We start from the raw sequence: 14,569 nt of genomic DNA, 5'->3' as shown, positions 1-14,569 counted from the left end.
CTCAGGTCCTCTTAGCACTCATACTTGTGTTTGATTTGCACTTCATTGTACGTCTGCTAAATGCCATGTAATGTAATGTAATGTAATGTAATGTAATGTAATGAATGGGAATGATGAGGGCAGCAGTGAGGGGAACTGGGTAGGCTCTTGGATGGCGACGGGGTTCTCGGAATGGAGCTGGAAGTCTCGGATGGCAACGGGGGTCTCGGACAGAAACGGGGGTCTCGGAAGGAAGGGAGCTCGGGGGGTTCTCGGAAGGAAGGGAGCTCGGAGGGAACAAGACTGGGACAGGTCGGTGGTTCTAATCCCGGTGTTGCCACAATAAGATCCGCACAGCCGTTGGGCCCTTGAGCAAGGCCCTTAACCCTGCATTGCTCTAGGAGAGGACTGTCTCCTGCTTAGTCTAATCAACTGTACGTCGCTCTGGATAAGAGTATCTGCCAAATGCCAATAATGTAATAATGTAACATGACGTGATGCAGGATCTTGTTGAAGTAAAAAATGCTGTTGAGTTTAACAATGCGCATATTGAGGATTTAATAAAAGGCAATTTCACATTCAAGGCAAGCGTGGTATCCTCAGCCTCCGAAGCAGGAGCCTGAGGCACAAGGAGGAGGAGTGGGAAAACTTTGAAAAATCAGAGTGCATATTGAGAAACCTTTTCAAAAAAGAGATGCAGGTAACTAAAGAAATACCCGAAGAAATTGTATTTGAAAGAGTTCACAGAATAGGCCGCAAAACCCAGGATTTCAACAAACCTTGTCAGATTATGGCTAAATTAACTAGTTTTAAAGCTAAGATGGCATTCCTGGACAGAGGCTGCAAGTTAAAACAAGCCCTCCAAAAACAAGCGTGAACAGTATCCACCGGAGATAGTGGAAAGACACCGCAAACCTTTTCCAATAATTAAAAGAAATAAATAGCTAAATAAAAAAGTGTGTCCGAACATGGATAAATTATATATATATATATATGGGCAACTGAGACTCAAATATAACAGACTGGCTGTGAGCTGAAAGTTTCTCATTTGTAAATGCATGTTCTCCTTATCCTTATTGGTAACATAGGCCAAATGTAATACCATTTGGTTACATGTAGGCTACTATTAGAATTATTTTATTTTATTTTAATTATCATTGTTGTTTTTATTATTATTATTATTTTCTTTTCTTTTTTGGGGTACCTGCATTTATAAAACACCATTTGAGATGTGGCTGTGCTTTGACACAGTCGAGAGTACTCTTGATGCAATAACAGAGCTGCATGTATGGGTAGGGTTTGGATGGATGGAGGGCGCAGTTTGATGGGAAGTGGGACAAAATTTGACAACCTATAGTTTATTTTTATCTCTATCATTTCTCTTTTTCCTACATAAGCTACTCTGTGACATGCAATCTTTCCTTTGTCATAGTGGTGAAACAATAAAGTATTCCTTAAAAGGAGAAGTAAGCATAGCATGTTATAATACTAATGGACTGGCCAACTATAAAGAGCAAAGAGCTGTGTTTAATTGGTTAAAAGACAAAAAGTATCAAATACTTTGCATACAGAAAATGCATTCTACAGCCACTGATGAGTTACTATGGAAGGCAGAATGGGGAGAAAAAATGTACTTCAGCCATGGACTGAGAAGGGCAAGGGGTGTTATGATCCTATTTAATGGTATTGATTTTAAGGTTCATGAGGCTAATGTTGACACAGGAGGAAGATGGTTCATACTAAATATAAAATTATTTATATTACTAACCTCTATAATGATGACCCAGTCTTTTAAAAAAATATTTTGGATAACATTTTACATTTTCAAGATAAAATACATTCAACCATCATGGTAGGGGATTATAATTCGGTACAAAATAACTCATAGAATAATAGAAAAGGTAATCATTCTGCCAATTATCACTAAATGCAGACAAAGAGATATCAAGTATTATGAGCACAGTAGACCTGGTCGATATATGGAGATTAAAAAACCCAGATAAAGAGGCTTTTGTATGGAGACAACTTAATCAAGCCAGTCGTATTGACTATTTTTTGGTATTTCTTTTCCCCTTGTTCAAAATGTTTAAAAAAAAAGGTCATTGGAGAGAGAATTAAGTCTGATCACATTATTGTTATGAACCTTATGACAACAGAAGCACCCGGTGGGCGTGGCCACTGGAAATTTAATCAGAGCCTTCTGAAGGATACAGTATATTTAAATAACACAAAAAACTTTTTCTTTCACATTTTAAATCTGCTGACCCACTAATTGTTTGGGATACTTTTAAATGTGCTCTCTAGTGTCACACTATTCAATATTCATACCTAAAAAAAAAAAACAGTATCAGACTAAAGAAAAAATATTAAGAGCAGAAATAGAAAAGCTGACAATACACACCACAAAATCAGCCTTTACGCAGACGACATATTGCTCTACCGACAAGATCCATCAAACTCCCTGCATGAGGTCATCAGTCTCATTAATTCTTTCTCTCAAATATCTGACTACGCTATAAATTCAATAAAATCAACCATTTTACCAATAAATAGTGCCGACTGGAATGCTACATCTCAGAACTCACCCCTCACCTCCACTAGCAATATCAAATATCTGGGTATAAATATTTCCACCAAGCTGTCAGAGTTGTTCCTCGTTAATTTAATTCCATTAATAAATACAATTGAAGATGATTTAAACCGTTGGATAAACATACCACTCTCTCTAATTGGCAGAATAGCAACTGTAAAAATGACCATACTACCATAGATTAACTACCTCTTCAGAATTATTCCAACCCAGCCCACCACAAAATGCCCCGGATCAAACTTTCTACCTTACAGAAACTCAAAACTCAAGGAGGACTGGAAGCCCCAAACTTTTATCAATACTATCTGGCAAACCAGCTAAACTACATCACAAATTCATCCCAACCAACAGGACAACCCCTTCATCACCTTCCAGGATTTGGTATCTGTATAATATTGGGAAAGAGCAATACCTCCAGTACTTTCAATTAAAAGCTGTTTTAAAATATAAAATTAAAATAATGAACAACTACTTACAACCACCTCCACTAATGGATGAACTTAATAAAATAATCAACACCAAAAAAAAATTCTCCAAATTATACAAACTAATATCAACCACAGACATAACAATATCCCTCCCCATCCAAGCCTGGGAAAAAGCTTATCACTCAGCTACAATTCAGACTTCCGGACTCAAATCTGTAGGAACACCTTCACGATGACCACCAATACTAACCTGCAACTAATACAATACAAGGTAATTCACAGAACTCATATCACTCACCAAAAGATGTTTAAAATGGGATTTGTGGACACTTGCACTCACTGCTCTTTGAATACCCCAGATAATTACTTCCACTCGACCTGGCTCTGCCCACCAACTCACCATTTCTGGAAACAAGTCACAGACCAAATATCTCTCATTATGAGCTGTAGCATTCCACTCTGTCCATCCCTCTGTCTACTAGGAGACCTCTCAACAATCAACCCACCAAATCAAAATACCAAACCTATACTCATTGCCCTAGCTATCGCCAAGAAAACCATCCTCTTAAACTGGAAAACAAGACACAAAATAAACATAACACATCGGTCTAATCTACTCAAAGAACACATATCCATGGAACTAATTTCACACCAGCGCCAAAGCTCACACATGGCAAACATTTGGGGTCCTTTCATAAAATCATTTAATTTGCCTGTGGACTAACCCCCCAACACCCAACCTAACCAACATATACTGACATACTCTAGAAACACTATCCATGCAATGCCATATCCTAATCCAACCCATCCATTAATTTTTTTTTTTTTTTCCCATCGTTACTTTTATTACTATTACTTTTTCTCCTCTTCTCTCCCTTTTTCCATACTATCCATTCAAGGCTCCGATCAACAACCACCCACTTGTCCACCTTTCTGTTTGTCTGTTCATCTTCCTGTCTATCTGCCCATTGGTCTGCGTGTTCATATGTATACACAAGTCACTCTTTCCACACCCTCTCCCTCTCCCTCTCCCTCTCTGAAATTTACCAATGTATATATGTTTGTTTTTGTATTATTAAAAATAAAGTTGACCTCCCAAGAGGGTGGTGGCGGGAATATATAAAAAAATATATTTAAAAAAAAAAGAAAAAAAAGAAAAAAAAGAAAAGCTGACAATACTGGCCAACTCAACTAGCGCTAGTGGAACTAGCAATGGATGGAGCTTGGAGAAAAATGTAAAAAAAAACAAAACATCTACATCAAAATTCTCCTAAAAAGAATATACAAAAACTGGTAACAATGGAGGGAATAGTCATAGATTCTCCTGACAAAGTACCAAATAATTTCAACAAATCTATTCCTTCCAGTCCCCTCCAAGTAATTTGTGTGAGGCCCACTGTAAAAGGTTTTTCCCAAAAGGTTATAATAAGCAGTCTGTCATGGTGGGAGGTAATGACCCAGTGTGACCACCAGAGGGCTGGGGCTCATTGTTTTCACCTGCGCTTCATTAGCGCCAGGGGAATTCTCCCACGGAGGAGTATTTAAGGCCAGTACTGACAGTCTTTCAATGCTTTTGTGTCCAACTGTATGCTCTTGCACAAAGCCGGTAAAGCACAAGGTAGACTCTGCAAACTTTACGAGTCCGGTACTGTGCTGGTGTGCATTCTCAATCTGTCAAAGATAATTAAAGGTAAGGAAGGCGTTCAGCTGGTTGTGTTGCGTTCGATGACGTCTTCCTCAAGGGTTTTGGTTTTCCTTTTGGGCTCGTGTGAGCCGGTGGTTGGGGGACGTTGTCCCCTGGTAGTGTATTTTGGTTTGCATTTTGGTCCTGAGCTGCGCCTCAAGGTTTTATTTTCGTGCCTAGCTTTTTACCGCTAGGTTGTACTTTATTTTGTCCTCGGTCTGCGACCGCCGGTGCTCAGTTTTGGCACTTATTTTGGTTAAGTGGTTCGCCCTGTTTTTAAAGGGTTGTTCTATTTTCTTATAGCTGTTTTTGGCTTCATTTCTGTTTTCCCTCAAAAGTTATTTTGGTGTATCACCATTCCCTTTCCTCCCGGTATCTAGTGACGAGCACGTCTGCATGTTCGTTTACGAGGGTTTTTACTCTCGGTCGCTTCTGGCTCTCTGCCCAGTCCCGTCATTACACAGTCTTCCTCTCAGTGTAACTCACGTGGAGGCCTAATAAGGGAAGATGAACTGTTAACAGTAATTCGGCATTCGGCATGTTTTAACTATGGTTATGAAATAGGGAAACTGTCAGGTACACAACAAGAGGGTTTCCTCTCTCAACTATTGAAACAAGATCCAGATGGTCAATATAAGGACTCTTTTTTTAATTAAATTGGAGACCTCTTACCCTACAATGTTGTGATGCTAAAATATTAGCCAAATGCATCGCTTACAGGATTAAAAAGGTTTTTTTCAGACAATATGCATAGTGATCAAACAGGTTTCATTCAAGGTTGTTTTATTGGCAATAACATAAGACATATAATTGACACCATAGAGTATTATGCTGATGCAAAGAAATCTGGTCAAATATTTATAGCTGAAAAGGCGTTAGATAGGGTAAGATTGGATTTCATTTATAAATGTCTGGAGTTTTTTTTATTTTGGACCATCCTTAATAAAATGGGTTAAAGTTATGTATAGTAATGTGAAATGCAGAATTATAAATAATGGCCATCTTGGTAGGGTTTTTGGACTAGCAAAGGGTGTAAATTGGGCTATTCATAATTGCCCAATGTCAATTGCAATTATGACCATTAATTTTTGTATTGTCTCTGATCAGAGACAATACAAAAATTAATGGTCTTGATATCTGTGGCCTACGCATCAGGATATCAATGTATGCAGATGACACAAGCATCCTTCGCTCTCCATGTCCAAACTCCCTAATCAGACTTTTAGGAGACCTAGGTATCTTTGCCATCTTATCAGGTTTAAAATATGAATATACCATATTACGAATTGGGTCTTTAAAAAATATGACGTTTACATTACCTTGCTCTCTGCCAATTAGATGGACAGATCGTGATATAGATCTGTTAGGAATTCACATTCCAAAGAACTTGAGTGACCTCTCAATAATAAACTTTAAAAGAAAATGATCAAAAAGTGATAAGATACTGCAACCATGGCAAGGAAATCGTTTGAGTATATATGGCAAAACGACACAAAAAAAACTCTCTAGTAACCTCACAGTTTATATATATATTTATTCATCTAGTCCAGGCGATTCCTTTTTTAAACTCTATGAAAAGAACATATTTAACTTTATCTGGAATGGGAAACCAGATAAAATCAAGCAAACATACCAATATAATACATACGACTGTGGAGGGGTACAATTATTGAACATTAAAGTATTAAATTCTTATTTGAATCACATTACATTACATTACACTATTGGCATGCTCTCTTATCCAGAGCGACGTACAGTTGATTAGACTAAGCAGGAGACAATCCTCCCCTGGAGCAATGCAGGGTTAAGGGCCTTGCTCAAGGGCCCAACGGCTGTGCGGATCTTATTGTGGCTACACCGGGATTAGAACCACCAACCTTGCCTGTCCCAGTCATTTACCTTAACCAGGCCACCGCATAATCGTCACTAATTGGGGAACTGTAATCAAATCCTCACTGGTTCAGTAGTAGGTTACTTGAATAGGCACACCCTTGTTTAAGGGTGGTCTTCTGGCATATTTACAGCTCAATTCTGTCCATTTTAAATAGGTAATAAACCGATATGAATTCAGCACCTGGGGGTCGTCTGATGTACTATCTAGACCCGAAAAGAACAATTATACTCTCATCAGACCACAGGAAAATTTTTACCGATTCTGCACATGCCCTTTTTTCAACAATGGTGCTTTACGGGGGCTTCCTGCTCATAGCTTAGTTTCGATCAAATGTCTTCTGACTATAACAGCACTTACAGGTAATTGTAGATAATCTTTGATCTTTCTGGAGCTGATGAATAGCTGAATCTTTACCATTCTGAATATTCTTTGATCAGTTTCAACAGCAGTTGCTCATTTTCTTCTGTTTGTTTCGGGTTTTTGTTGCCATTTTTGTTATGTTTCTGAGTCTGTTAGTTTATTTGTTTAATTCTTGTAATTTATTTTTTATTATCATATCTGGTTTTCTGTTTTTTCAGCAATTACTGTTCATTGCATTTCGTCATCCCGTTATGTCTGGATGTTTTCGAGCCATAGTCACTCCCCTGTCTGCGTGCTGCACTATTTGGGTGGTTTCGGAGATTTCCGGGTTTCGACGATTCCTTCCCAGTCTCACATTTCCTTACTCCCTGTGATTTTCAGATTATTGACTCCTGCTTTCTTTTGTGACCATTCTTTTGCATCTCAATTCTGGCATTGTTTGAACTCCGATTACCTGGCTTGAAATTGGACTGGATAAAGACAACATTTTTGCATACTCCCTGGTCTGTATCTGGGTCCTCTGAATGGTACCTCACAATTTTAAAGCATTTGAGATCATTTTAGCTGAGCATCCTATAATTTGCTGCACTTCTTTATACGTTTTCCCCTCTCCAATTAACTTTTTAATCAAATGACGTTGTTCCTCTGAACAACGTTTGGAACGGCCCACTTTACTTAGCAATTCAGAAGGAAATGTATCTGAAACATTTGCTTCCCTTCTTCCTTAATAAAGGACAATTAATGACACCTGTTTCTTAACAGAATCAATTAAATTTCAAATTAAACTGCACACTGCTATTATTTTGAACATACCACTTTCAATGAATGAGTCAATTACTCAGAACAAGCAGCATGTCATGACAGTTGGGTCGGTTTTCTATTTTAATAATATTAATCAAACATTTTAAAATGTTATTATACCTCTGGGCAAAGTATTTATTTTCAAGTGTACCTCGGATCAGGATCTACAAATGGAGCATTTTAAATCAACCCGTAAAACATAACAGCAGAATAGAAAACCTGGTATCTCAGGGAAATTATGAATATAGTTGTATGGTTCAAGGTGGAAAAATCGGTGTTGGCGTTAGGCCACATTAGGGATGGAAAAAAAAGACAAAGGGAAGAAGAAATAAAAAGGAGTAGGAAAAAAGGAAAAGGAAATCCTTTAGTCAGAATTAATGAGAACTATTATTGTTACTTTGTTGTTTTTTTCTTTTTTTTGGGTTATTATTTTCAGTTCACTTTAATTCAATTTGCATGTATGACACTGCCTTATTGTTTAAATGTATGTCAACGTTTCGGATAAATTAGTACTTATGTAAAAAGTTGTCCCCCAAAGTGGGACAACTTCAGGGGATAAAAGTCAATCACCAGACCTTAACCGATTTGAGCATGCATTTCACCTCCTGAAGAGGAGATTGAAGGGAAAACCCCCAAAAGCAAACAAAAACTGAAAGACGCTGAAGTAAAAGCCTGGAAAAGAAGATGCTTTGATGCTTTGTGATGTCAATAGGTTGCAGGCTTGATGCAGTTATTGCAAGCCAGGGATACGCAACCAAATATTAAGTGTTGTGTATGTGTTTCTGTCCAGGCTGCATGCACTCACCAACTCATCTGGCTATAGCTTTCCAGGTGATTTTGGGAAACTCGTAGCTTCGACTTGGGACGTACCAGTCCTTAGTTCATAGCAACCATTAGTAACATGACGGCTGACAATAAACGGTCTCCAGCACACTTTAAGCATTAAATAGCTACTTTCTAAAGAAAAATGGTTGATTGGGAACAGTAGATATAAAAATCTAAATGGAATTAAAGTCACAGTGAAATACAAGTTGTAGCAGCACTGTCTTCTGAGATATGTTGCGATATGCAACTGAACCAAATCGTTTTGGAAGGATTTTTGAAGGATGGGGAGTCAATTTGATTGATGTCAAATGAGAAGGGGGAGGAATGCACACTGCTGTATGAAAGCACGTTGATGGGGCCGGAACAGGATATTGACATATATTTGATACATGCATATATTTATAAACATTGAATGTCAATTTTAATTGATTTCCAGGAACTGGAGGGAAAAATTGTGCAAAATTATTATTTTAACTTTTTAGATATGTTTTTGTGTTTACTAAATTGAAGAAAAAGCTCATTTTGATTTCAGCATTGAGGAGACCATTAATTCTGACCAATTCCCAAAGTCCATTTGCAGAAATGCAGCCCCAAACTTGCAAGGAACCTCCACCATGCTTCACTGTTGCCTGCAGACACTCATTCTTGTATTGCTCTCCAGCCCTTCGGCGAACAAACTGCCTTCTGCTACAGCCAAATATTTCACATTTTGACTCATCAGTCCAGAGAACCTGCTGCCATTTTTCTGCACCCCAGTTCCTGTGTTTTTGTGGATAGTTGAGTCGCTTGACCTTGTCTCCACGTCGGAGGTATGGCTTTTTGGCCACAATTCTCCCATGAAGACCACTTCTGACCAGACTCCGCATAGTAGATGGGTGTACCTGGGTCCCACTGGTTTCTGTTAATTCTGAGCTGATGGCACTGCTGGACATCTTCCGAATGCGAAGGGAAGTAAGCAAGCATTTATTACATTTGTCGGTACAGTTTTTTTTATTTTTTTTTAAGAAAACGATACGAACAGTATCGGTTACACAGTTAACTGTTTAAAAAATGGGATTGTATCCGTTTACAAAAACTTATTTGTCACATCCCTACCTCGTGTGGTAATTGTATTGCGATTTGAGTACATTCTATCACATTTCGATTACATTTGGGAACGTGCTGCATATTTGCGCTTTGATGATTGGCTTGTTCACTCGCAGTGTAGGGAAACCGTATGTATCGTTGGGTCATTCCAATTATGCCATCCCACACAGATGGCATGACGAGGCTCAATGATATCAAAATCAATAAAATCAGCTCATAAGCCAGTCATCATCTTGAGCCTGAAAATCCTTGTGGTCTCTGAGCACCCTCTCCATCTGATGCCTGCCATTGGCAAAGCCCTCCAACAGTGCTAAAGCAGCCATTCCGCATCATTGCGCACACTCAGCACCCAGCCATTTTATAACCCTTTCACAAATAGTGCAATTGCTGAACACTTTGAATCAATCAGTGTGGACGAATTGATGCCCCAAGTTCATTATGAAATTAAATTAATGTCATATGGAGTCCCAATAATTGAGTGAAATTGTCATTAGAACATATTTTCACGGTTATAAATGATTCCCCAGAAGCTGAGGGATTAGGCCTATTAAATATTGCATTTAGTATTTGGTACTTTGGAAAACAATAACATGACAGTACTATTCAGAGAGCTCACAGTTGCAGCCATCCTATGATGGTTAATATTGTGTGTTATGTGAAATTCCATTGCATGTCAAGAATAATGTTGAGTTTGTAAGGTAATATTATACTAATCAATGTTACATCATTTCAAAGAAATAACTAGTTTTGTCTATAGTTTAATCACATATTTATTTCCTGTTGGACAGTTTGTGTTTGGTTACCATAATTGCTTCTCGTAGTTATACTGTATTTCTCAGTATGATTGTTCCCATCGTCAGCACCACCATCACAATCGTCATTATTGTCTTATCCAAGTTGTCTTTGCTTTAGAACACCTTGCCCCTTATTCCCATGTGCATTATTCATTCCTCAGTGAATCAGTGGGATTTAGTTCAGAAGAAAAAGTCTCCCACGCTCTCATCTCCTCCCATCTCTTCCCACATAACCACAGGCCTTTTCCCTGCAGTGCCTTCTTCTCTCACTCCATCTGTTCCCTGAGACTACCAGGGCTCTTTGTGGTTTTCTTGCAGCCCCTCTGTAATTTTGGTTTCTGCTTCAACCACATTTGTGGCCTCCCCTCCCCTCACTCTTTCCCCAGTCACTGGTACTGTGAGCTCAAGTGACTCCAAGTCACAGTAGCGTGCTAATGTGCAGCATTTTAATCAGCTGCATTTCCCCCCCATTTGCACTGCATTGTCCTAATACACTATGGGCTGTTCTGAAACTAAAATCAGTCATTTGCTTTTGTCATTTAAAATGCAAAGAAAAACTAGTTTTAGACAAGCTACAGCAATTCCCGAAATTTAAAAAAGAGAAAATGCATTTAACGTCACAAAAATATGCCTTATTAAAAGAGACCACTCTTTAAGGCTAACATTGAGAAATGGGCGGTTATGCAATTGTAATTGAGACGCTACACCACGTATACTCCAGGAATGCATCTATTCAACCTCGCTCACTCACATTTAACTTACTCGATTATACTGACAGACAGTGGAGTGAGACGACAGAAAGGAGAAAATTATTCTTCCTTGTCAAGAAGAAGTTGGATTCTTCTGGAATTCAGTCCTTTTTGTTGATGCTTAAGGTGATCCATCTTCTTCCATCCAGTTTATCCATACCTCTAGATCACCTGCTTCATTCGCCTGCCCTGCTCTGGTGGGCAGCCTGTCAATTAACTCTCAGGTTCTAACCTATTTGTCATTCGTATATGAAGCCTAAGTTACCGTTTATCAAATGAATGTTCGCCAGTAGTGATTAGCTCACATAAGCTGATGATGCTTGAACATCTGCCTGCAATCTAACAATCATTTATTCAACCAGTTTAAATGGAGCAAAGTTCTCATTCTGCAGTTTTGTGTCACTCTGTGTACCACACTGCGCATGGGGAAAATTAAAAAGCCAAGCATGGACAATCTCAAGTCTAAAAGTCTATCTCCAGAGACCTTGATGTTCCTGTGTCGTCCACCGTGCGCAATGTTATCAAGAAGTGGGGGTCCATGGCACTGTAGGGCCCATGGTACTGTAGCCAACATCCGGACATCAGGACACAAGAGAAAAGTTGACCAAAGATTTCAGCGATGGATTGTTTGAATGGTGGAGAAAGAACCTTGGAGAACTGCAAAACAGATTCAAGCTGAGGCAAGGTAAAACCATTTCAACTTGCACCATCTGTTGCCAACTCAATGTAAGGGGGTTCTATGGTAGGAGACCCAGGAGGACCCCACTGCTGAGAGAGAGAGACACAAGAAAGTCCAGCTGGAGTTTGTCAAAACACACCTGAAAAAGCCAATCCTTCTGTGAGAATGCCCTGTGGAGATATGAGACCAAATTAGAGCTTTTTGGTAAATCGCATGAATTGTTTACAGAAAAAAATTAAGCCTTAAAAGAAAAGAACACTGTCCCAACATCCAAACATGGAGGTGGTTCAGTGATGTTTTGGGGTTGCTTTGCTGCCTCTGGTACTGGGTGGCTTGAATCTGTGCGTAGCATCATGAAATCGACTACCAAGTTATTTTGGAGTGCAGTATTCCACCCAGTTCCAAAAAGTTGCATCTCTGTCAATAGTCATGGCCAATAGTGTATTTCCACAGGTGACTTAGTTAGAAAATGACCCTCCTTGTCCTTGCCAGGGCCAGCCCAATTGCTCTGCCTTCTGAGGCGGCATGCTCACTTGGTGTTTTCCCAGATTTCATTTATTAGTTTTAGTGGATATAAAATAAACAAAAGAAAAACTATTATTAAGACTATTTAGTCAGTGTCATACTACGTGCAGCCACTTCTCTCTAAGTTGCTGACCGGTACCTAGCAACGATGTTTCACAAGCATTAACTGTTTTCCCCTAAGTAGTATTTCTGACTGTCTTCACCATAACCCAATCTCAGTTTGCATTCACCATCTTCTCCCCACATCAAATAGGAGGCCAACCTAAATCACCTGTGGAACAGAGGTGTGTCCTGCTGTCTGACATCACAGCAGCGCCAAAGCAAAAACATAAAAAGGAGAAAAACCAAAAGAAAACAAGGAATATCACTTTGTTTAATTCCTAGTCGTAACAATACAGTTTTAATAGTGTAAAATTAGCATTAGCCGGGCTCGACAATAAGGAGTGTCCACTGGCCCAGGGCCAGTACGAGATGGGTTTGGGCTAGTTGATTGATGTTGTGCTTGTACCCAATCGGGCCAGTGCTCACTTATATCACTGTGCTGCGTTTACCCTAATTCACTTGCGTTCTGATAAATAACTATCTTGCCAAAATATGCCTACTCACAATAATAACACAATACATGTATTCCGTTGATTATTTTATTATGACGATATTATGACAGACCACAGAAGACCATTGTAGTGAATGACATGACAATAACAAATAAGGTAATGTCAGTGCCCTTTTTATGACAAGTCTACAGAGAACCAAATGCAAAATAACACATTTTCAGAAACTAACTTGGAGAAACATTGATAGAATGTCCATTATTTACTTTCTATGGAGGAATTATCATTACCATCCATTTCGCCGTGAGTAATTGTATAGTAATAGTTTTGTATAGGCACTCTGAACAGTATATTTAGTTGCAGACAAAATTAGTTACCCCCATCCCTGTGTAAGAAAATTCTGTATCAATTCAGCTTATCAAAGAACCGACTACGGGCATGTTATTGAAGTGACAACAAAAAAGCATTTTAGATACTGACATTACATTATAATTTGTTAGGCTTGCATGAAATATCGCAGCATTTTTTTCCCTGCGTAATGAAACTGTAGCATTTTCAATACTCATGAGGAGTCTGATGTGCTTAGCCAAAAACAGTTCTTGAGATTGTATGCCAAAAACGGTTGACAACTAAAAAATTATTTTGCAATGCCTACATCTAGATGGAGGACTTCCTTTGGAGGAGTTCCAAGGAATCTCTCATCTGAGTGAATATTTCTGAGGAAGACAATGAAAACACTGTTGACAACACAATAGAGGGCATTTTCAGTGATGCGACCACATTTTATTTTGGTGAGCATCTAAATACATTCCCAAAATATTTCATTATTATTCAGTATGCTTATAAATGAAGAGCCAGCCTGCTTTTGAATAATAAATAGCTTGTGAAATTATGCAATGTGCTTGACTTGTTGAGAAAATGTTCGCCAAACAGGTGACTTTATTAAATCTTGACTTTGGTGTGCCACATGACACTATTTGTGGTACTCATGTTGTTTCCTGTTTGCTGTTCAAACCAGAGGCATGTTTTTCTCCAAGCAGCTGCTGAATTTCGCTTCTATTTTTGACACTGTACTCTGAAAATAATCATTGGATTACTCGACCATCAATAAGGTACTCAAAGTTCCCACCACGTCCTATATCATCCACAAGCACACAGAATAAATACAGGCAGATAAAACGTAAGTCATTTACAAAGTCTAATGGTGGTTTTTGGCTCGCCGGTATCGCCCATCTCTCACCCTGTCCTTCCCTCTCCTTCTTGGGCTGTCTCCTGCTCTGTGTGCAATATGTTTAGTTATTTCTTCTCCGCAGTTAATGATAACTTTACCTGTGATAAGTGTATGTTAAATGCTAGGCTGACGGAGAAGATTGTTTAATTGGAAACTTGCATCCATACCTTATATGAAATTCGAGATAGTGAAAAGTTCATAGAATCCTTCTCGGTTCCGGATGCACTAGTCTGTCTCCAGGTAGCACCTGGCAGAGCCTTTGCAGCAAGACGGGTGAAGGCAGAACCTTTGCAGCAAGACGGGTGAATTACAGTTTGGGAAGGTAGTCATAAACTTAAGCCACCAGTGCACCAACAACCCATTCACGTTTCCAACAGCTTCTCCCCCCTCAGC

General features: G+C 39.0%; 1 pseudogene; it reads left to right on the top strand.

Annotated features, from left to right (window-relative positions):
• The first annotated feature begins 171 nt into the window (after window positions 1-171).
• LOC133125925 (uncharacterized) overlaps window positions 172-14,569 on the top strand; it is an 83,743-nt pseudogene continuing 69,345 nt past the window's right edge.

This window comes from Conger conger, chromosome 1 (genome assembly GCF_963514075.1).
Source record: "Conger conger chromosome 1, fConCon1.1, whole genome shotgun sequence".
Lineage (NCBI taxonomy): Eukaryota > Metazoa > Chordata > Actinopteri > Anguilliformes > Congridae > Conger > Conger conger.
Note: the sequence above shows the minus strand (reverse complement) of the source record. Positions and strands in the feature narration are given on the sequence as shown.